The sequence below is a fragment of the Sciurus carolinensis genome, unplaced genomic scaffold (assembly GCF_902686445.1).
Source record: "Sciurus carolinensis unplaced genomic scaffold, mSciCar1.2, whole genome shotgun sequence".
Taxonomy (NCBI): domain Eukaryota; kingdom Metazoa; phylum Chordata; class Mammalia; order Rodentia; family Sciuridae; genus Sciurus; species Sciurus carolinensis.
Window position 1 is genome coordinate 1,610,930 of NW_025920149.1, and position 23,496 is coordinate 1,634,425.

At 36.4% G+C, this 23,496-nt stretch overlaps 1 pseudogene; it reads left to right on the forward strand.

Annotated features, from left to right (window-relative positions):
• Positions 1–348: 348 nt before the first annotated feature.
• The window catches only part of LOC124974460 (chromodomain-helicase-DNA-binding protein 1-like), a 37,862-nt pseudogene continuing 14,714 nt past the window's right edge, over positions 349–23,496 (forward strand).

Below are 23,496 nucleotides of genomic sequence, written 5' to 3' on the forward strand. Positions count from 1 at the left end.
TTTGTTAAGCTGCATCATTACTGGGAGCACTTCATTTCCAGGAAAGGACAATGGCATCAGCTGTGTATTAGAGAACAAATCCCAAGCTGAGTTTCTCATCTATCAATTAACACTGATTATATAACATTGACAGACTATTTTAGGACTTTGATTGGTGACCCAATCTGCACATAAAGTAATTTGGAAATCAGCTGTTTTTATACATAGAACTTCCCAGTAAATGATATGGACAGTAAAGTTTGAGATTAAGGAATGTAAACCAGTGTCATTCATTCAAAGTCTTAGAGATTAGCCCACATATATGTCTACTCTCTGGTTTTACTGTGTTTTTTATTTCTAGAAATTTATCTATACACTTATCAACTGGAGGGAGTCAACTGGCTCACCCAACACTTCCTCTGTCAGAATGGCTGCATCCTGGGGGAGATGAGATGGGCCTTGCTAAGACCTGACAGGTATGTTAGTGTGGAACAAGTACTTTTTCACCTCCACTGAAATACCTCCTCACATTTCATTACCATCTTAGCTGTTAGCTACAAGATCTATTTTTATACAAGGATGTGAAATGCCTCACATTTATTAAGAGATCACAAACTTGGAGTTGATTTTACCAGTTTTGGGGGTGGTTAAGAATCATGTCATTACCCTTATTTTATCTGAGCTTTGACATCAGATAAAATGTGAGAAGAGTTAATTACTTGAGTTAGAAGTGCCGTTAATGGGCCCAGGATTAGGACTTTTCTCTGTGTTAAGCATGTATACCTGCCCAAGATCAAATTGACTCTAACGTCCTTAGTAACACTTTATGGACTTAACTGTATTACTTTGAATTTTAATCTCCCTTCCTCAGTGGGGGTGGGTTGGGGTGGGACTGCTTCCCCTTTTTATACTGTGATAGAGAAATGAAGAGGAAGTACACTGTTTTCCAAAATACAACATAGCCATCTAATGGCCTTAAAAGGGGTGAGGTATGGGGCTGAGGTTTTATCTCTGTTAGAGCACTTGCCTAGCATGTGTGAGGCACCTTGTTCAGTTCTTAGCACCACATATAAATAAATAAAATAAAGATCCATTGAAAACTAAAAAAAAATTTTAATAAAGTGTTGCAGGTGAGGTACAGCTTAGAAACCTGGAGAATCAGATGTGGCCTCATTGGGCATTGATCAGTAGGTGCTGTGTTGAAATTGATGCTTCTGTCAGGATAATCAGCAATACTGCCCTAGGTTGACATATGTGGGCTTGGATTAATGGAAAATCAGTCACGACGCCCCTTGGGTTAATCACATAAGGATTACTTACCTGAAGGATTCCAAAGATATGCTGGTATAATTATAATATTTGTCACAGGCATCTTGATCATAAATTAGGAAGATGAAGACTTCCTAATCCCAAGAAAGTTTTACCAGTGGTCCCTGGTGAGAATGAGCAAGGGTCTCATCATCTTTTTAGAAGTTCAATGTCCCCTCCAAGGCTCACCTTACATATATAAATTTTGAGCTGGAGCAGTGCTACCTGGAGGCTTGTCTGACCATATGTTGAAAGCTACTTTTCTTAGGCCAGATGTACCTCATCAATCTTGGCATTATTCAGAACAAAATATGACCTCTCAGTAAGGTCCCTTGAGATTTATCAGTGATTCCTGTTAGCTTTCTTGGGCAAAGAAAATGTTCCTGGTTTATTCCTGCACTGAGAAAAATAAAACTGGAATAAATCTCAGATTCCCAGAGGTGCCCTCCCTATAATCTCTTTTGTCTCAGTCATTGAAATTGTCCTACTGATGTCATTGAGAGTCAGAAAATTCCACTTGTCTTTTGCTTTTCCAGCTGTAGTTTAAATTATTTAAATATATACCAACTCCAAATCTGTTTGGGTAAAAATGTGTTTAGAACTTTTGCATCTACATTATGAAACATATTAGTTTGCATTTTTCCTTTCTTATATGTTTTTGTCTGGTTTTAGTATTAGGGTAAATCTGGCCTCATAGAAAAAATTGAAAAGTATTCCTCCTCAATTACCAGGAAGAGTTATGTAGATTTGTTACTGTTTCTTTTTTAGACATTTGATAGAATTCACTAATGACTCCAAATTTATTTTGTAGACACATCTGATATTTGGTAATAAAAGGTAAACTTTTTTCTAAATTTTATCCTCAGGGAATGCTAAACAGAATGAGTTTGATATAGTTAAGTCACATAATACAGGGTTGTTCTTGGCACACTTTGGGCTGGGATAGTTACATAAGAAAATTATTTCCTTTATAAAATTAAATGATCATGTCAAAAAAAGTGAACTGCCACTCTATCATCACAGCACTCTAACCACCTGCAAGCAGCAAGGTATGTTTTATATCAATAAAATTATAGTGCACATATAGCTCATATGGTTTCTTTTTGCTAATATACCACTGTTACTGTAATGTTGCATTTTATTATATTCACAATCATTTTCTACTGGCTGCATAAAATGCCATCAGGAGAATTTATTATTTACTTAAATGTTCTATTGATGAGGAATCATGAGTTCCCCCTTTTTTGGGGGTTACTTAAGTTAATTTTGATATTAACATCTTTGAGCATATAGTTTTCACAGAATTTTGAATATGATACTTAAGGCATTTTTTTTTCCTCAGAAATAGCACAGTATTTGGGGATGAAAGTTCCTCAAGTGTTTTTGTTTATTGATAGTATTCTTTTTCCTTGTATATGACAACAACTTTAGAGTCATAAGTGCCTTCAGGCATCTCCTGAAGTGTGCCCATTTGACTTTACAAAGTTACATTTTATACCCTTACTTCTTATGAGAATGATAATAAATTCTTTTTCCCCATTTGAATTTGTGTTCTAGATATAGCATATACAAATATGGCATAACAAATTTCATTCTTCTGTATAATCATAAGGCACCAACTAAAAAAGACCAAGGGCTTTTATCTGTTTTGTTCACATAGAACTTGAGCCAATAGAAGGTACTCTATAAATTTTTACAGAAGGAAGTAAAACACAGAAGGCAGGAGACAGTTGGAAGGAAGGAAAGCACTTTCATCAGGGCAGCTGGGCCATTGACAGAGGCAACAATGTGTGAATCCTGTTTATAGTCAGGTCTTAGCACTTCTGGCTTGATGTTTTCAAGTATGCCTGCTCTTTTCCATCAGTTGGGTTGGTTTTATTGATTTCTGTTTTTCCTTACTTTTGTTTGTGTTAGAGGTTCAATTACATAAATATTGAGCCTTTTTCCTTGTTAACTCCTGAAATAATCAAACACCATCAATTCCCTCAGCAAGCCCACTGAGGCTTACCTTATTTTGCTCTAGGAATGTACTAGTGTCCTAATGTGTGAAAGATTGTACATAATTTCTTTATGAGGCAAGTCATATATAAGAGTTTGTGTTTTCAACCCACAGCTGTGGTAACTTTGTTGTTTCTTATGGGAAAATGTGATAAAAACTGCCTTCTTGTTTTGTTCCAGATAATTGCTCTCATCATTTATTTGGCAGGAAGGATAAATGATGAAGGACCATTTCTGATTCTCTGTCCCCTATCTGTTTTGAACAAGTGTAAAGAAGAGATGGAAAGGTACAGAGTAGATGTAGGTGGACTTGTATTATTTATGTTGATATTTTTCTAGATGATATGTAAAATAGCATAAATCAAAATCTTGTCATATTCAATGTTTTTATTCCAGAATGCTTGAACCAAAACAGCATAGGTTAAGACACAGGATTTGATGGGGGAGGACCCAATGAATGCTACTGTTACCATTCTGCAATTTCAAGGCTAGTACTCACTTTTTTTTGTTCCTTTATTTATTCATTACTGCCTGATTTTGAGATAAATAAATATCCTCTAGAATACAAATTGACGTCTTTGTTTCTTTTATATATTTTTGATATATTTTCTTAATGGTTGTCCTAGTGATTATATCATCACTTAATATAATTTTGTACAGATTGATGCCAACAATTTCAATAGTATACAAAGCTTTGCTTCAATATAGTTTTCTATCTCCTTCTTGGTGCTCTTATTGTCATATAAATTGCATCTTTATGTATCATAAATAAATTTTACTTACCAAATGAAGAAACTATCCTTCCCATAGAAACATAGTAACTAAAATGAGAAACATCATTGTATTTTCAGTGAGTACAAGACCCTCTTAGACCTGATCCTTCTCCCTGCTTACCACAGAACTTACCCTAAGGTTTAACCTTATTTTAGATAACAATTCAGACTCCCAGTGTTCTTTCTGGGATCAGCACTTAATGAATGGTGTCTGCACATTGCAGTCCTTTCATGACATGCACACACCATCTCATGACTTTAGCATTTGGGTTCATCTGCCTCTTTTCTTGGATTTAAATTTGCTCCATTTCTTTTCTGTGTAACATTTTCAGGGGACAAGGAGAAAAGAGCACATCTTCAGCATGACCTAAAGCAGGAGTCACATTTTCATGTGCTGCTGACTACCTATGAGATATTCATTTGTTTCTCTAAAACAAGAATTCCTAACCTGGATCCTTAGAAGTTGTAAAATCCACTGAAATTATATTTAAATTTTTTGATAGCACACATTTTTCTAGGGGGACAGTCTACCTACATCACATTCTAAAAGAGGGACTATGACCAAACAAAGTGAAGGATTACTGTGTTTCAAGTTATCTGGATATATTTTCCTTTGGTTTATCAAGGGGGACACCTTCCCTGGAAAGTGACACTTTAGCTTCCTCTGTTAATGACTAGCAGGAGGCTGGCAGACAGGTGAGAGGGTTTTGTATACAGAGGTGTCATGTCTGATAATGTGATTATAGGAATGGAGGATGCTTAATTCCATTCTCATTTTATATCCTTGTTTAAACTAAGACTGGGTAATGGTAAGACCTTCCACTTAACCATACCTCCCATCTGTTCATATTATAGTGCTACTTTAGGAATTGGGCTTACATTTTTTTTTAAAACAGAATTAACAAGTTAAAAGACTTAGATCCTGTGGTTTATGAGACTTAAAAAGAAATAAGAAGCTAACTTATTAATATCAGAATTTATCAATTCCAGTGTTTTTATTTTTTTAATTTCTTTTTTTTTTAGAACCAGGGATTAAGCCCACGGGTGCTTAACCACTAAGCCACATCTCCAGCCCTTTTTATTTTTCATGTAGGAGCAGGTCTCACCAAGTTTCTTACGGCCTCATTTAAGATGCTGAGGCTTGCTTTGCACTGGTCAATCTCTTGCCTCAGTCTCCCAAAGTCTTTGGGATTGCAGGTATGCACCACCATTCCCAATGAAACCAGTGTTTTTAATGTGTCTTACTTTATTTTTCAGATTTGATTAAAAGATGCACCATTTCTAAAATTGTGAGTATATTTTACTCTATCAGAAATTGTGCTGTGTGGGTGAAATTCTTGTCTCTTCTTACATTGTTTGGTATTTTGTCACTTTCCTGATATGTCTGTTCTGTCTTCTTTGGGTCCTGTTTATTCATAGGCAGGCATAGTGGGAGTCTTGCATTCTAATCTCTACTCATTAGCTATGTGTCCTTGAGTTAGTTATTTAATTTCCTTGAACTTCAGTGTCCTCAATGGTAAAGAGGGGATAACAGTCTTTGGATGACTGTTATGAGAACTGAGATTACATCTAAATGGTTGGTGTTTAGTAGATTCCTAGTTTTTTTTTTGTGTGTGTGTGGTTGTTAGTTTTTGCTTGTACTGGGGATTGAACCCAGGAGTTCTCTACCACTGAGCTACATCTCTAGTTCTATTTATTTTATTTTATCATGTTCAGACACAGTATCTGTGAGTTGCCAAGGATGGCACTGAATTTGTAAACCTCCTGCCTCAGTTCCCAGAATCTCCAGGAATACAGGTGGGTTCCACTGCATCCTGCCTAGTCACTAGATTCATTACCCTATAACTTGCATAGACATCTTTCAGAACTGCTATTTGGTGATTTTACTGTAATATAGGAGGATTTTCCTGGAAATAACAAAGTTCTGTGGTATATACACACAATGGACTATTATTCAGTCATAAAGAAGAATAAAATTATGGCATTTGCAGGTAAATGAATGGAATTGGAGAATATGCTAAATAAAATAAACCAATCCCAAAAAACCAAAGGTCAAATATTTTCCCTGATCAGTGGATGATAATACAGAATAGGGGTGGGGGTGGGGGGTAAGAGAAGAATGGAGGAACTTTATATTATATAGAGGGAAATGAGAGGGGGGAGGAGGTGGGGGTATGAAAGATGGAATGAGACAGACATAATTACCTTGTGTACATGTGTGATTACACTAATGGCTTGAATCTACATTGTGTACAACCATATAAATAAAAAGTTGTACCTCATTTGTTTGTGTACAATGAATTAAAATGCAGTCTAGAAAAATAAAAAAGACCTTAAAAAAGAAATAACAAAGTAGCAATTAGTACTGTAGAATTAACTTTTTAGAGAGAATGTTTGAAGTATACTCCAAATTTATCATTTTAAATTAAATTTTGGTAGCAGGGATTGAACCCAGGGACACTTTACCACTGAGCTGCATGCCCAGCCCTTTTCATTGTTTAGTTTGAGATAGTCTCACTAAGTTGTTGAGGCTGGCCTTGAATTTGTCATCCTCCAGTTTCCCAAGTAGTTGTCATTACAGCTGTGCACCATCCTGCCCTGTGTGCTGCTTTGCCATTCAGAAGGTTTTGTTTTCAGAGTGCCTTATCAATATTTTAAATATTTTTTTGCTCATCCAGGTTGTTGTGCATGGGTTTCTGTTGTAATCTTATTTTGAACTATTAAAGACTAGGTCATAGATTTTATGACTATGTAGTATTTTGTTTTATTTAATTTACATTTAAATGAGTATATTATCTTTTCTTCAGAAGAGTATATGCTTTTCCTCTTTTTCATTCTTTTACTTTATTTCTTTAATGTCATGTCATGTTAATGTTATGTTATTTCATTTTATGGTGCTGGAAATTGAACCTTGGGCCTCCCACATGGTAGGCAACTGCTCTACCACTAGTTACTCCCCATCTCTTCTTTATATTCTTAATATCCAGCTTAACTTTTTTGAAGTCTCTCCATGGAAAGGAACTGTTGAGAGTTACTGGTAAAAACCAGAAAAGTAAATCATTGAGATACCTCATGAGCCAATAGAGGGATAAGCAGTATAGATATCCATGATACAAGGTAATATATGGCAAGTCTCAAAAGATAATAAAATCAGTACATAAATGTTCTTGCATACTTTATATAAATTGTCCCATTTAGGTTTCACAAAAACCCTAGTAGGCAGGTATTATCATTAATTTTACAAATGAGGAAATTAACAGATCATTTATCCCAGTACGGCAGAGCAGACATTTGAGCAGACATTCAAACCCAGCACTTGGTGCCATGGCTCTTCTTTCTTTTTTTTTTTTTTTTTTTTTTTTTTTTTTAGAGTGGAAAATGCAGCTTTATTAAAGAAAAGGAAAAGCAGACTTCTCCCGGGTGGAAGAAGGGGACCCAAAGGCGGAATCCGTGGGATGAGCAAATCTCGTTCTTTTTATGGGTTTCATTCTCCCATTCTTTCCCCTTATCTCTTCCCTTCCTGCCTGCGGGATTAGGCCTGGTTTTGAAATGTAAAAAGCGAAAAGCCGGATGGGGCAGAGGGAGGGTCAAGGTGTCTCAGACAGGCAAGGGCCCAGGGGGCATTGATTAGCACCTTCTTGCCTGCAGTCTCTGGCAAGGGCAGGTGAATTTGGTTATCAATGGGTTCTGCAGGTCCTTGACATTCCATTCTCCCATTGCAGTCTCCAACTTCCAGAGGCAGATGGCTTGATGGCCTCTATTTTCTCGATCTGACCCGATTTCCTATTTCTACACTAACTGCCTGTCCCCAATTCTGGCTTCATTCCCCCCTCTAATCTTAGGAACTCCATGCTGCTGGGGAAGGGGGTCGATGACCGCTCTGACTTCTTCGAGCTGAAAGTGGACGGCGAGGGGCAAGCAGCTTGGAGTTCCTTCTTAGAAATCGGGTCGATCAAGGGGTCCACGGTAAAAGTCTGGTTGAAGAGTAATAGGCTGGAGGGTCATTTGAGAGATGGGCAGTCTATAAGAGAAACAAGAAGTTATGAGTACCGGGATAAGATTAATGCAACAGTAAATGCCACAGCATAGGAACACACCAATGAGTATGATGATGATTATAGAGACTATCTTTCTGTAATTTAGTGGCATATTGCTGGGCCCAATTTAGGAAAGAATTAGTTTCAGTGGATCTGCCTACAATAATAAAGAAAGAGAGGAGGAAAAGTTTACATATCACCATTGTCTCTGCGGAAGAGATATTTTAGGTCCTCTATCGGAGTGCAGGAGTATCGCTCCTCAGTTCCTTGGGAGGAAGTTTCTTTGGGAGTCGACTCAGGATGACAGGCTTTAACTCGAGAGTGGTGAATCCAGTTCTCTTGTCCCAGCACTTTTACTGCAGAGGGGGTAGATAAGATTACAGGAAAAGGTCCTTTCCAAATAGGGTCTAAATTTGGAGAACTTGAAGGTACGGTTTTTATCATGACTAGATCTCCAGGCTCATACAGAGGTGGAGAAGTGATTGGCTCAGATGCAGGGTATTTACAGATCTCAGTTTGAAATTTGGCCAACTTTGTGATATGAGCCACTAAATCTGCAGTTTCCTGATCTTTAAGGATATCATTTCTTAGGAATGGTCTTCCATATAGGAGCTCAAATGGGCTGAGCCCTAATGTTTTGGGGGTATTCCTGATTCTGAGTAGGGCTAGAGGAAGCATTTTAGGCCATGGGTAGTGAGTTTCTTGAGTGAGTTTTCTTAGGTGCCTTTTTAGGATGTCATTAGTTTTTTCTACCTTTCCTGAGGATTGGGGCCTCCATGCACAGTGGAGATGGTACTTTATGCATGGCTCTTCTTTCTAAGAGAGCTTCTCTAAGTATCTAGAAGCACTGGAGTGTCACCTTATTCTGCAGAAATACATTTTTATATCTCAGTCTGTTCTGAATGCATTTCTGAGTGGAATAAAGAACCTTAGTAACAAAGGGATATTTATAAATGTTGACTTATAGTAAGAATCCCACAACATAGGTATTTCTTTCAGTATATTTGTTAAGGTTATATTTCTCCATTACTATATTGTACATTTAGAAAATAATTTCCTTTCATGAGTATTCAACTCACCTTCATTCATTGAACCAAATCCACCTCACTTGGCCTTCTGCATTGAATAAGCATTTTTAGATGTTTGTATTTATACAAACCTGTGTCTAGCTCTTCCAAAGGAATAGGATATAATCTACTTCAAATGGTACTATAGTATGGACACTTAACATCTATGTCATAACCACTGTCCAACCTCACTGGGACCCTATCTCCTTTTAATGCTTAATTGCATCCCCTGCTTCCACTGCCCAGTGCTCTCCTTGGACTTCCTGCCCTCTCTTTGGACCCCCAGATCACTCTTCACCTGTACCACTCTCATTAGGTAAATGGCAGTAGTCATCTCTGCTCCTCTGAATTTTTTTTTTGTAGTCTCAGAGGAAGAAGACTTCCTTTTTGTAGGCCAGCCTCTACACAGATCTTTATTTTAATTTTTCAGGAAATGTTCTTCTTTATCCACCCTTTTGCCTGACCTACTTAATTTTACAGGTACAAAAACATTGCAGTGGGATTCCATGTTACATACAAAATTAGAATTTAAAAATTGTATGACTTATACTTTATTGTCTTTTGCATGGTTTCCACATTTTTAAAAAGGATATTCAATATTTATATCCTTTTAGTTATTATACAAGTATTTTTGCAGCATAGTATTTATCACTTTATCACCTATTATTGGATATTTAGTTTACTTTTCAGTTTTCTGCTACATTATAAGTATTACATCTTAGAATATCATCCAGTCCTTTTCCATATTTTGGATTGTTTTTAACAACTTTCCACCAGTAGCATCTCTTTAAAATATGATTTTATGACTGATCTTCTTGAGAAATTGCTGTCATAACCTACTATACTACAAAACATACTCTGGCAGTAGCCAGGAATGACCTCTATGCTAACAAGTCCAGTGGCAGCATCTTCCTGAACATATCTGTGATCCTGTTCACCACCCCTCCATTTTAAAGTCTCTTGAATTTCCTTATGGGTTTGATTCTTATTTCTACCTTTATGATCTCAACCTATTTACCTAAACTTTATGAATTTTAGTCTCCTTGTTGGCACAATTATGATTGTTTATCTTATACTTTTGGATCAAATAACACATAAAGCTACAAGCACAATATCTAATACATAGTACAAGATTATAAATGTATTCTTTCATTTTCTCTTTCTGGCTCCTTACTTCCTGCATAGATCTTTCTCATCTTGGCAAAAGAAAAAAAAGCACTTGGTAACCTCTGAGATAGGAAGATCATGATTCCAGGTATATTTCTAAAAGAGTGGGATTACTGTTAGACTTTCTAACAAGTCACAATTTTGTAGTAAGATGTGGCTGTGAGAAATGTGTTTGAGCTACCCGAAAATGAAGGTTTGGATTTTCTCTCACAGCTTCACATGGACGATTCTTCTTGTGGATGAAGCTCACAGATTGAAAAACCAAAGTTCTCTGCTACATAAGACAATTTCAGAGGTAAACTCAAAGGATAGTTTTAGTTTTTATATAACCATCCTTCATTTGTTAATTGACTTTATTTTTTAGAGCAAGTTAGGTTTCCAACAAAATTCAGTAGAATGTATAGAGAGTTTCCATATGTCCCCTGCCCCTTTACAAACATGCTCCCCCCATTTTCAGCTTCTCCCTGAAGAGAGATGTTAAAACTAATGAACCTGCATTGACACATCAGAATAACCCAGAGTACATAATTTATTGAATCACTTTTGCTATTGCACATAATTTGAGTTTGGAAAAACCGGTATTAACATGTATTCACCATTATAGTATCACACAGATTGGTTTTACGGGCTTAAAAATCTTATATCCCATGTATTCATTGTTCTATCTCCCCTCTAATTACCCTTTGAAAACATGTAGTTTAGGTCTGTACATAGTCAACTAAATTGATATGTTTTTAGACAGATTTCTGCAGGGCTAAATGAACCTGTTTTGGGGGGTTAGGTGTAGTGACAAAAGTAGTATTGAATATGTCTAATTACTTTTCCTTTCTCTTTTAAATAGGAGATAATATTTATTAAAATTCAGTTATCAAATGAGTAAGAACATACTCCAATAAAATACATTGTTTTATTTGGACATGTTTCAACTCTCTTTTGAGTGTCTTTGATTTCCTGGCAAAAATGATCTTATAGTTCTGCCTGCAGTCGCAGATGTATTGGACATACTTTACCACCCCCCCATTAACTTAGTGAAAACTTTTGACCATTCACATGGACTCATGAAAAGAACAATTTCTTATAGAACATTGCCTCCAATCTCTCATCTGTCATATTTTTGTTATGATACCCTTGATTTCATTCCCTTCTCTCAATCTCTTTTATCATTCTGACAAAGTAGGTGAGAAACATCATTGTAGCCTAGTGCTGCCCTTTTTTGCTGAAAAGCCAGTGGAATGTGAACTACATTCTCCTTGTTTACCTGGTGAAAGTTTGCTCACTCATGAGAACACACTTGGTAATTTCTGAGATAATAATTGAAATTTGGTCCTCATCCTATAATAAATCACTTAACTTTGAGTTCATTTAGTGGAAAAGCTTAGATCCAAATTCTTTATTTAATGTCCTAGAAGTTGCAGTTTTTAGAGTCTTATTGAAGATGTACTCAATTTTATTAGTTTCAAACATTTTTATCCCCTGTCTGGTAGGGTATTCTCTCTCTCTGGTGTCCTCTTTTCCTCTTTTCTAGGGACCCTTGATTGTGTCTCTTTGCCATAAGTTTGTACTTTAATATTTAAAATAATATATATAAATAAGATATGACTTTTCAACTTTGCTGTATTTAATTCTCCTGGTATAAGCTCTTATGTCAGTTCAGAGGTTGACCTTACTTGGCCTAATATTTTATTGTTGTTTTCCTTCCTTCAAACTCTCCTGTTATTGGTGTTCTTATCTTATTCTCAATGTTTTTTTCTGTTTTTTTATTTTATTTTTGGTGATGCTGGTGATTGACCCAGAGCTTCATGCATGCTAGGCAAGTGATCTGCCAGTGAGCCACATACCCTGCCCTGTTTCTCAAAAATTTAAAGTCCTTTCTTTATTGGATTTCTTATGGCAGAATGTCAAGAAACATCCAGAAATCTTGATGTCTTGCATCTGATGTACTGCAAAGTTTTATAAACAAATATTTTGTTAGTGTACATCTTGCTTGTAGCAAGCAAGTTTCTTGCTTGTAGCAGAGAGGCCTGAAGCTGTAGCTCTGGCCTTTCAAACTTCTTGGGTGTATGTGTTTATTTAGATGCCCGAGTTAACTCCTCATGTAGGTCATAACATTTTTGAATCCTTATGTAGATTGAATAATAATAACCATAGTGAAAAATTGTGTAATACACAGAGTTCACAAAGTGATGCTACTTACATTTCTATGAAAGTGTCTTCTTTACAGATTATTATCCCCTTCATTTAGTTGAAACTGAAGAGATATTATCTCCTACATTAAACAGAGTGTACCACTTGAACTTGAGCCTCCTGATTTCATGTGCCTTAACTCATTCCATTAAATCATGCCACTCTGCATTTCAATAAATGTTGTCATGAGTAACTCAGCTTTGCTTCCCAAACTTAGAGAATTTTAATTGTGTTTATTTACATATTCTAATTCTCAGTGGTTTTCAGTCTCCTGTTGACTCAAACTCCTATCCAAATCAGCCTCCAAGAGCTCTACTCTCTCCTCAGTTTTGTGTAACCTGAGCTTTTTTCCAAGAAATAGGTGAAAGATTTTGTTCAATATTACCAGGATATTTAAAGAGTCCAATCAGGTTAATTCCCATTCAACAAATCATCCCCAAGAGATCTTGACACACACTTCCCTAATGCATAACATTATAGATAGAAAAGAAAGGGAATGTATAACCAGAGGATTCATGTGGTTCTTCAGATAAAGAACCACAAACACAAGGCAGATGTTGGGTCCCTTGTGTTGTGTCCAGTTATCTGCTAGTCATGACTCTCATTTGTTTGTTACATGATTCTACACTGGGCCTTATTTTTTTCATTTTTGGAAGAAGGTAGAAAGTACCAACTGATCTGTATACTTTTTTTTTTAAACAACTTGTAATTTTCTTTTTAATTTTTTTTCTTTTTGTGGTATTGGAGATTGAAGCCAGGGGTGCTTTACCACTGAGATACATTCCCAGTGCTTTTGTAAAAATTTGGAAACAGCATCTTGCTAAGATTCTTGGGCTGGTCTTCAACTTGCCATCCTCCTTTCTCGAGTATATGTTACCATGCCTGGCTTCAAATTGTAAATTTTTGTAAAGACTTTAATTTCCATGCCACTTCCCAGTGCAGAAAAGTAAGTGCATGCTGTAGTCCTAAACTGTCCTTAAGAATTCTGCAATACTGGTATTTTCTCTTTAACACTTTGCAGAAACATAAAGTCTGAAATGAGTGGGACGTGGAAGTGAAAAGGGAAGCCTTCATCCATATAACCAGTAACTTCCTCTTATACCTTTGCCCCTCTGCCTTGTGGAATTATCTGAATATTCATGTAATATCAGAATATCCTAGACTGATTATCAAAAACAAATTGCAGGAAGCCAACTAGTTATTATGTATATACTGGTTAAATATGAGTTGCAAGACTTCTTATAGCACAAATTCCCATACCACAGGATAAAGATTACCTCAAGAACCTGCTCTGATTGATTTCTCCCACATTTAGAGTTGCCAGATAAAATATAGAACATCCAGTTACATGTGACATGGGACAAAATTGTATTGAAAAACTATTAATTGTTTATCTGAATTTCAGATTTATCTGGTTTCTTGTATTTTTATTTTCTGTTTCTGATAATCCTATGTGAAGTATAATTCTAATTTAGCATTATTTTTAAACATCAGGATACCTGATTAATGCACAAGGAATTAGAAGTCAAAAACTCAAGTTTGAATGCTGGCAATATTTACATTCACCTATGGGTCCTTGGATAAGTTGCTTAATTCCTCTGAGACTCACTTAACTGTTATAAAACTAGTGACAGTATTACTTGCCATACATTTCTAGTCTGTTATGCTGCTCAGTGAGATTAAATGCAAGAACACCCTGGAAAACAGTTTCTTGAAAATGATATTATTAATAAGAAGAATCAAGCTCCTTGAATGTTTGTATTTTGGGGTTTAAAATCCAGGAACAAGTCCAGAAGGAATAGGGAAGAACCCAGTAAAGGCAGAAATCAGATGGTCCTCTCTTTATGTTCACCTTACAATTTTTTGACTTTACCATTTTACAAAAGCATTACACATTCAATAGAAACAGTACTTTGAATTTTGAATTTTTATTGATGTACATCTTTGTGCTTATTTTTGAGGTATTGGTGTTTTGATTCATGTATACATTGAGTAGTGATCAATTTAGATAAATAGCATATCATATACTCAAAATTCTTTATGTTGAGTATATTCAAAATTGTGTTGGTTCTAACTGGTTTGAGATACATAAGGCATTATTGTTAGTTACATTAAAATGTTCAAAGTCATTAATCATCAGGGAAATACAAATCATGACCACAATGAGAAACTACCTTACCCCAGTGAGAACAGTTATTACAAAAAGACAAAAAAACTAACAAATGATAGCAAGGATGTGGTGAAAGAGGAATTCTGGTATACTCCTGGCAGGAGTAAATTGGTCCAAACATAATGGAAAACAGGATGGAGTTTCCTCAAAAAACAAAAACTAGAACTGCTGTACAATTCAGCAATTCCATAAAGTGAAGGGACATCAACATGTTACAGAGATATCCCTACTCTTGTGTTTATTGCAGCACCATTCACAGTACCCAAAATTTGGAACTAACCTAAATGTCCATTAGCAGATGAAAAAAGAAAGCATGGTGTATATACACAATGGGATACTATTCAGTCATAAGACAACAAGAGTAACAGTCTTTTCCAGGCTAGAGATATGTTGTAAGGTACTGTCCTGTGAGAGTGGGTGGCAGCAGCAAGTCACAACTCCCCAGTTCCCGGGGTGAACATGAGGGTAAATACCTGATGCTCTGCAGTGTTCTATGTTGTCAGTGGTGTTTAGACACAGGTATTCAATAAATTACATGAAGCATTCAACAGTTTTTCATAAAATATTATTATGTTAGATTATTTTGCCTGAGTTGACTATTGTAAGTGTTGTGAGCACATTTAATGTAGGGTGGGCTAAACTGTGATGTTTGGTTTGTTAGGTCTGTTAAATACATGTTTTACTTACATGATATTTTCATTTTGTGATGGGTTTATAAGAATACAGTCACTTTGTAAGTCCAGGAGTGTCTGCACTGTGAAAATTGCTATACTAACCTAGAATGCAGAATTAACTTGAAAATGAGGAAAGTAAATTGCTATATGTTCTCTAGTAGTTCAGTGCCTTTGTTGTATTTTTGAACCACTCTCTTGTATATATTTCCTTACACAGCAAGTGAACTACACAACCTCTTGCAACCATTTCTGCTGTGGAGAGTAAAAGCTGAGGTAGCTATAGAGCTTCCCAAGAAGGCAGAAGTAGTGATATACCATGTCATATCAGCTTTGAAGAAAAAATACTACAAGGCTATTTTGATGAAAGAACAAGGTAATCAGAGGGCAGTATATCCATTTAGAAACTAAATGAAGATGTGATTTGGGGACAGGGAAATATTTTATAAACACACTCACTGTATAGAAAGAATATAGGGTAGCATTTTGTATTCTGAATGATACTCAGGTCAGCTGCAGTAAGGCAATGGCAGTGTTAAGTGTATCAGACTTTGTTGTTGATGATGAAATTTCCCCTTTTCCTTTTGCCTAGTTTTTCTTATTCCTTACAAGGAAGCAAACACTTTTATTTTTTTTTATTTTTTTTTTTACATTTACATAGGGTAATGATGTTTATTTTATTTTTCCCCTCCACCCCACCCCTCCCAACCCTCTTTTCCCTCTACACAGTCCTTCTTTCCTTCATTCTTACTGCTCAACTTAGCCTAACTCTAAACCTAACCCTAAACCTAATGCTAGCCCCTCCCACCCCCCATTATATGTCCTCATCCACTTATCAGCGAGATCATTCGTCCTTTAGTTTTTTGAGATTGGCTTATCTCACTTAGCATGATATTCTCCAATTTTGACAATTTGCCTACAAATGCCATAATTTTATCATTCTTCATTGTGGAGTAATATTCCATTGTATAAATATGCCACAGTTTCTTTATACATTCATCAACTGAAGGGCATCTAGGTTGGTTCCACAATCTGGCTATGGTGAATTGAGCAGCAATGAACATTGATGTGGCTGTATCTCTGTAGTATGCTGATTTTAAGTCCTTTGGGTATAGGCCAAGGAGTGGGATAGCTGGGTCAAATGGTGGTTCCATTCCAAGCTTTCTGAGGAATCTCCACACTGCTTTCCAGAGTGGCTGCACTAATTTGCAACCCCACCAGCAATGTATGAGTGTTCCTTTTTCACCACATCCTCGCCAACACCTATTGTTGCTTGTATTCTTGATAATCGTCATTGTAATTGGGGTGAGATGAAATCTTAGGGTAGTTTTGATTTGCATTTCCCTTATTACTAGGGATGTTGAACATTTTTTCATATATCTGTTGATTACTTGTACATCTTCTTCTGTGAAGTGTCTGTTCATTTCCTTAGCCCATTTGTTGATTGGATTATTTGTATTCTTCGTGTAGAGTTTTTTGAGTTCTTTATAGATTCTGGAAATTAGCGCTCTATCTGAGGTATGGTTGGCAAAGATATTTTCCCACTCTGTAGGCTCTCTCTTCACATTTCTGATAGTTTCCTTTGCTGAGAGAAAGCTTTTAAGTTTGAATCTATCCCAGTTGTTGATTCTTGCTTTTATTTCTTGTGCTATGGGAGTACTCTTAAGGAAGTCTGATCCTAAGCCAACAAGTTGAAGATTTGGACCTACTTTTTCTTCTATAAGATGCAGGGTCTCTGGTCTGATTCTGAGGTCCTTGATCCATTTTGAGTTGAGTTTTGTGTAGGGTGAGAGATAGGGGTTTAGTTTCATTCTGTTGCACATGGATTTCCAGTTTTCCCAGCACCATTTGTTGAAGAGGCTATCTTTTCTCCATTGCATATTGTTGGAACCTTTGTCTAGTATGAGAAAATTGTGTTTATTTGGGTTTGTGTCCATGTCCTCTATTCTGTACCATTGATCTACCTGTCTATTTTGGTACCAATACCATGCCGTTTTTGTTACTATTGCTTTGTAGTAGAGTTGAAGATTTGGTATTGCAATACCCCCTGCTTCGCTCTTGCTACTGAGGATTGCTTTAGCTATTCTAGGTTTTTTATTCTTCCAGATGAATTTCATAATTGCTTGCTCTATTTCTGCAAGGTACATCATTGGGATTTTAATTGGAATTGCATTGAATCTGTATAGCACTTTAGGTAGTATAGCCATTTTGATGATATTAATTCTGCCTATCCAGGAACATGGGAGATCTTTCCATCTTCTAAGGTTTTCTTTAATTTCTTTCTTTAGTGTTCTGTAGTTCTCATTGTAGAGGTCTTTCACCTCTTTTGTGAGATTGATTCCCAAGTATTTTATTTTTTTCAATGCTATTGTGAATGGGGTAGTTTTCCTAATTTCTCTTTCTGAAGATTCATCACTTATGTATAAAAATGCATTGGATTTATGAGCATTGATCTTGTAACCTACTACTTTACTGAATTCACTTATGAGTTCTAAAAGTTTTCTGGTGGAATTTCCAGGTTCCTCTAAATATATAATCATGTCATCAGCGAACAGAGATAGTTTGAGTTCTCCTTTTCCTATTCGTATCCCTTTAATTTCTTTGGTTTGTCTGATTGCTCTGGCTAGAGTCTCAAGGACGATGTTGAATAGAAGCGGTGAAAGAGGGCATCCCTGCCTTCTTCCAGTTTTTAGGGGGAACACTTTCAGTTTTTCACCATTTAGAATGATATTAGCCATGGGCTTAGCGTAGATTGCCTTTATAATGTTTAGGAATGTTCCCACTACCCCAATTTTTTCTAGTGTTTTGAGCATGAAGGGATGCTGTATTTTATCAAATGCTTTTTCTGCATCTATTGAAATAATCATGTGATTCTTAACTTTAAGTCTGTTGATATGGTGAATGACATTTATTGATTTCCGAATGTTGAACCAACCTTGCATCCCTGAGATAAAACCCACTTGATCGTGGTGCACTATCTTTTTAATATATATTTGTATGCAATTGGCTAAAATTTTGTTGAGAAGTTTTGCATCGATGTTCATTAAGGATATTGGTCTGAAATTTTCTTTCCTCGATGTGTCTCTGTCTGGTTTAGGTATCAGGGTGATATTGGCTTCATAGAACGAGTTTGGTAGGGTTCCCTCCTCTTCTATTTCATGGAATAGTTTGAGGAGTATTGGAATGAGCTCTTCTTTAAAGGTTTTGTAGAACTCGGCTGAGAACCCATCTGGTCCTGGACTTCTCTTTGTTGGTAGGCTTTTGATGACCTCTTCTATTTCATTGCTTGAAATTGGTTTATTTAAGTTGTGTATGTCCTCCTCAGTTTAGGTAGTTCTTATGTCTCTAGAAATTTGTTGATGTCTTTGAGGTTTTCTGTTTTGTTGGAGTATAGATTTTCGAAATAGCTTCTAATTATGTTTTGTATTTCACTCGTGTCTGTTGTGATGTTTCCTTGTTCATTCCGAATTTTAGTAATTTGAGTTTTCTCCCTCTTTCTCTTTGTTAGTGTGGCTAAGGGTTTATCAATTTTATTTATTTTTTCAAAGAACCAACTGTTTATTTTGTTAATTTTTCCAATTGTTTCTTTTGTTTCGATTTCGTTGATTTCGACTCTGATTTTAACTATTTCCTGTCTTCCACTACTTTTGGTATTGGTCTGCTCTTCTTTTTCTAGTGCTTTGAGCTGTAGTGTTAAGTCGTTCATTTGTTGATTTCTACTTCTTTTTTTGAATGCACCCCATGAAATAAATCTTCCTCTAAGTACTGCTTTCATAGTGTCCCAGAGATTTTGATATGATGTGTCTTTGTTCTCGTTTACTTCTAAGAATTTTTTTATTTCCCTCCTGATGTCTTCTGTTATCCATTCATCATATAATAGTGTATTATTTAGTCTCCAGGTATTGGAGAAGTTTCTGTTTTTTATTCTGTCATTTATTTCTAATTTCAATCCATTATGATCTGATAGAGTACAAGGTAGTATCTCTATCTTCTTGTATTTGCTAACAGTAGCTTTGTGGCATAAAATATGGTCTATTTTAGAGAAGGACCCATGTGCTGCTGAAAAGAAACTGTATTCGTTCTTTGTTGGATGGTATATTCTATATATGTCCGTTAAGTCTAAATTGCTGATTGTGTTGTTGAGATCTATAGTTTCTTTATTCAAGTTTTGTTTGGATGATCTATCCAGTGGTGAGAGAGGTGTGTTAAAATCGCCTAGTATTATTGTGTTGTGGTCTATTTGATTTCTGGAATTGAGAAGGATTTGTTTGACGTACATGGATGAGCCAATGTTCGGGGCATAGATATTTATGATTGTTATGTCTTGCTGATTTATGCTTCCCTTAAGCAGCATGTAATGTCCTTATTTATCCCTTCTGACTAGTTTTGGTTTGAAGTCCACATTATCTGAGATGAGGATGGATACTCCAGCTTTTTTGCTGTGTCCGTGTGCATGGTATGTTTTTCCCCATCCTTTCACCTTTAGTCTATGGATGTCTCTTTCTATGAGATGAGTCTCTTGCAGGCAGCATATTGTTGGATTTTTCCTTTTAATCCATTCTGCCAGTCTGTGTCTTTTGATTGATGAATTCAGGCCATAAACATTCAGGGTTATTATTGTGATATGATTTGTATACCCAGTCAATTGACTCATATTTGTTTTTGACATGATTTGGTTTCTCCTTTATTTGGCTATTCCTTTAGGCTAGTGCCTCCTGTTGCTGATTTGCATCATTGTTTTTCATCTCTTCCTCACAGAATATTTTGCTGAGAATGTTCTCTAATGCTGGCTTTCTTTTTGTAAATTCCTTTAGCTTTTGTTTATCATGGAAGGTTCTTATTTCATTGTGAAATTTGAAGGTAAGTTTTGCTGGGTATAAGATTCTTGGTTGGCATCCGTTTTCTTTCAGGGCTTGGTATATGTTGTTCCAGGCCCTTCTAGCTTTTAGGGTCTGGATTGAAAAATCTGCTGATATTCTTATTGGTTTCCCTCTGAATGTAATTTGATTCTTTTCTCTCATGGCTTTTCAAATTCTGTCTTTATTTTGTATGTTAGGTATTTTCATTATAATGTGCCTTGGTGTGGGTCTGTTGTAATTTTGTATGTTTGGAGTTCTATAAGCCTCTTGTACTTGGTTTTCCATTTCATTCTTCAGATTTGGGAAATTTTCTGTTATTATTTCATTGAATAGATTGTTCATTCCTTTGGTTTGTTTCTCTAAGCCTTCCTCAATCCCAATAATTCTTAAATTTGGCCTTTTCATGATATCCCATAATTCTTGTAGATTCTGTTCATGATTTCTTACCATCTTTTCTGTTTGGCCAACTTTGCTTTCAAGATTAAATAATTTGTCTTCAATGTCTGAGGTTCTGTCTTCCAGGTGTTCTATCCTATTGGTTACGCTTTCTATGGAGTTTTTAACTTGATTTATTGTTTTCTTCATTTCAAGGATTTCAGTTTGTTTTTTTTTTCAGTATCTCTAACTCTTTATTGAAATGATCTCTTGCTTCCCGTATTTGCTCTTTTAACTGTTGATTGGTGCGATCATTTAATGCCTGCATTTGCTCTTTCATCTCCTCCTTCAATGCCTGCATTTGCTCTTTCATCTCCTCATTAGCTTCCCTGATTGTTTTAATTACGTACATTCTGAACTCCCTTTCTGACATTTCTTCTGCTGTGTTGTCATTGGGTTTTATTGATGTAGTATCTCGGTTTGTTTGGGACATTTTCTTCCCTTGTTTTCTCATATTGGTCAGTTGTCAGTGGGACCCTGAGATATTGCAGTTTTCCGCTATTGGCTTATAGTGTCCCGGTAGATTTCCAGTGTATCACCTCCCAGCATTCAGTAGCCTGATGTGTTGGAGGAATCTGATAAAGCAGCGCATCCGAAGAAAACTGCCCCTACCCCCCTAGTGGTTCCACGGTTTGGAACTGGCTCTGTGCGGAAATGCTCTCACTGTGGGCCTGCACCGTGCAGCTGGCCGTGTGGGAGGAGCCCACTGCTGGAGTGTGGAAGGCTACCTTGGGAAGACTCTAGCTGCCCTGCCCGGCTCCAATAAGCCACCTCTATCTGGGCCTGCCACCCGGGCTGAGCTTTACCCAGTGAGCAGACTCACCCGTGGCTCTATTTCAGTCCAAGTCTCTCAATGCTTCCCCTTCTTAACTCCTGGGTTCTGGAGCGACTGGGGGTGCAGTCCCCCTCTAGGCCGCCATCTTGGATCTCCCCATGAAGAGAGCCTGCAGATGGAGTGGGCAGAGCTGCCTGAAGAGGTCTCTGGCTGCCCTGCCCTGATCCCAGAGGCTGCTTTCGGATTGAGGCTCTCCGCTGGTTCGTTGCCGGAGTACGCTGCGCTGCCGTGGCTCCGGGACTCGGAGCTTGTTCTGGTCAGAAAGGCTCTCACTAGCGGGCTAGTTCCGTTCCGAGTGCAAACACTTTTAAATATCCAACCATACCTTTTGTCCTCCATTTGCTTTATCCCCCTCTTAAATCCACAATAGAAGTTAAAGAAGAAAATTTCAGAAATTTCCAGTCATTATAACAAGCCACCCCCAAGTTCAATTTATAGACTTTCTTCTCAAAACAAAGTGATATATAGAAAAGTTCCATGTGGATATGCTATTAATTCTCAGTGCAGATGAGCCATTGGGAGTTAGTATAAATTTGAGGAATGTCCAATAAAATTAGTAAGGTTATTTATAAAGAGTTTGGTTTGTTTTTGTTTTTGCTTTTGATTTGTTAGTCCATTTTTATTTCTCTCTTCAAAATTACAGATGTATTTGAAAATGAAATGGCAAAGAAAGTTAAACTTCAGAATATTTTATCCCAGCTTCAAAAGTGTGTGGATCACCCATATTTGTTTGATGGTGAGGCAGTGTCCTTTTTCCCCACATTGTTTTTCTTTAGTAGTTCTGGGTATCATAGCAGAATTCTTCAAAGAATCATACCAGAATTCTTCAAAAAAAAAAAAAACTACATGTATTTACTGTATGTATTTTGATTATTCTCATTTTCTCTGTTTTATCTAATGTTACTCAGACTTCTTCAGATGTTCCTGTAATATCCCTTAGGGCTATGTTTTTCTTTTTCTCTCTTAATACAAGATCCATAGATTCTGTATTGTATTTGCCATGTCTCTCTTTTTCTGCATTCTAGAAATGTTTTTAAGGTTGGGGGGGTGCAGAGAGGGGATCATTTTGTCTTTCATGATGTTGACAGTTATGGAGAATAAAACTGGTAGTTTCACAGAATGTGTCATATCTGGATTTGTCTGAGCATTTCTTCATGATTAGATTTTCTCTAGTGTTGAACCTACTCAGCCACTATGCTAAGTTCACCAGTGATCTCTGTGATGCCCAGTGATTGTCAATTCACATTTCAGTTAAGCTCTCAGAAACCCTTGACATAGTAGATCACTTTTCCCTTGAAATACTCTTGACTCAGCTTCTGAAGTAGCACTTTCACTTGCTTTTCCTCCTACCCACATGCTTCTTAGAATCATTTGCTGCTTCCCCTTCATCTTACTGACTTCTGCATGTTTCTAAGCACTGCTTTAGTGCTTGCCTACAAAATTTATGTGTTGTGTTTTCATTTTCATTCAAATAATGGATTTTTTTACACACTCTGATAGACAATTTCTGGCCATGGAGGCTCCAATATACAAAGAATGTAGAAGGTTTGCTGTACTTGTGTTAAAGACTTTTTGCCAAGTAGCACGTGAACTATTTAAAAGTTTAACAGTATCTTAATCAGATGCACATTAGAATATTTTTTTAAGGAAGAAGAGGCATTAGGAATGTAGATTTTGAAGGAAAATTTCAATAATATTCTTTCTTTATGTTTTTAAAATTTGTTCTAATTAGTTGTACATGTTGGTAGAATGCATTCATACATTTTTATAGATCATACATAAATAAAGTTTAATTTCTCATTTTTCTGATTATACATATAGGATCATATCAGTCATGCAGTCATATATGTACATGAGGTAAAAATATGTGTTTCACTCAACTGTCCTTCTAACCCCCATACCCCTTCCCTTCCATTCACTCCCTCTACCTAATATAAAGTAACTCTATTCTTCCTCTACCCCACCTTATTGTGAATAAACATCTGCATATCAGAGAAAACATTTGGCCTTTAA